This window comes from Ipomoea triloba, chromosome 16 (genome assembly GCF_003576645.1).
Source record: "Ipomoea triloba cultivar NCNSP0323 chromosome 16, ASM357664v1".
NCBI lineage: Eukaryota > Viridiplantae > Streptophyta > Magnoliopsida > Solanales > Convolvulaceae > Ipomoea > Ipomoea triloba.
In genome coordinates, this window is record NC_044931.1 from 16,672,620 (window position 1) to 16,673,773 (window position 1,154).

Consider the following 1,154-nt stretch of genomic DNA (forward strand, 5'->3'; position numbering starts at 1 on the left):
CAAGCACGCTTAACTTCGGAGTTCTGATGGGATCCGGTGCATTAGTGCTGGTATGATCGCATCCATCACGTACTGCGCGCAAAATGTACTTGACCCTTTCTCTCCGCGCAACTTCTCTCGCTTAGCGGTTTAGCGGTTTAAAAGGATAGTACCCTTAGCGAGCGGTCCAGCGGTTTAAAAGAAAGATTAAAAAGAGGGTGGGGGATGCAACACGAGGACTTCCCAGGGGGTCACCCATCCTAGTACTACTCTCGCCCAAGCACGCTTAACTTCGGAGTTCTGATGGGATCCGTTGCATTAGTGCTGGTATGATCGCATCCGTCACGTACTGCGCGCAAAATGTACTTGACCCTTTCTCTCCGCGCAACTTCTCTCGCTTAGCGGTTTAAAAGGATAGTACCCTTAGCGAGCGGTCCAGCGGTTTAAAAGAAAGATTAAAAAGAGGGTGGGGGACTTCCCAGGGGGTCACCCATCCTAGTACTACTCTCGCCCAAGCACGCTTAACTTCGGAGTTCTGATGGGATCCGGTGCATTAGTGCTGGTATGATCGCATCCGTCACGTATTGCGCGCAAAATGTACTTGACCCTTTCTCTCCGCGCAACTTCTCTCGCTTAGCGGTTTAAAAGGATAGTACCCTTAGCGAGCGGTCCAGCGGTTTAAAAGAAAGATTAAAAAGAGGGTGGGGGATGCAACACGAGGACTTCCCAGGGGGTCACCCATCCTAGTACTACTCTCGCCCAAGCACGCTTAACATCGGAGTTTTGATGGGATCCGGTGCATTAGTGCTGGTATGATCGCATCCGTCACGTACTGCGCGCAAAATGTACTTGACCCTCTCTCTCCGCGCAACTTCTCTCGCTTAGCGGTTTAGCGGTTTAAAAGGATAGTACCCTTAGCGAGCGGTCCAGCGGTTTAAAAGAAAGATTAAAAAGAGGGTGGGGGATGCAACACGAGGACTTCCCAGGGGGTCACCCATCCTAGTACTACTCTCGCCCAAGCACGCTTAACTTCGGAGTTCTGATGGGATCCGGTGCATTAGTGCTGGTATGATCGCACCCGTCACGTACTGCGCGCAAAATGTACTTGACCCTTTCTCTCCGCGCAACTTCTCTCGCTTAGCGGTTTAGCGGTTTAAAAGGATAGTACCCTTAGC

General features: G+C 51.2%; 4 non-coding genes across 4 annotated transcripts; all 4 read right to left on the bottom strand.

Annotated features, from left to right (window-relative positions):
• Positions 1-201: 201 nt before the first annotated feature.
• Positions 202-320, bottom strand: LOC116008216. The gene has a single exon (XR_004095612.1). It is a non-coding gene; the product is annotated as a 5S ribosomal RNA (ribosomal RNA).
• A 116-nt stretch (positions 321-436) lies between these two features.
• LOC116008988 lies at positions 437-555 on the bottom strand. The gene has a single exon (XR_004096331.1). It is a non-coding gene; the product is annotated as a 5S ribosomal RNA (ribosomal RNA).
• A 129-nt stretch (positions 556-684) lies between these two features.
• Positions 685-803, bottom strand: LOC116008439. The gene has a single exon (XR_004095822.1). It is a non-coding gene; the product is annotated as a 5S ribosomal RNA (ribosomal RNA).
• A 137-nt stretch (positions 804-940) lies between these two features.
• LOC116008130 lies at positions 941-1,059 on the bottom strand. The gene has a single exon (XR_004095529.1). It is a non-coding gene; the product is annotated as a 5S ribosomal RNA (ribosomal RNA).
• Positions 1,060-1,154: the final 95 nt, after the last annotated feature.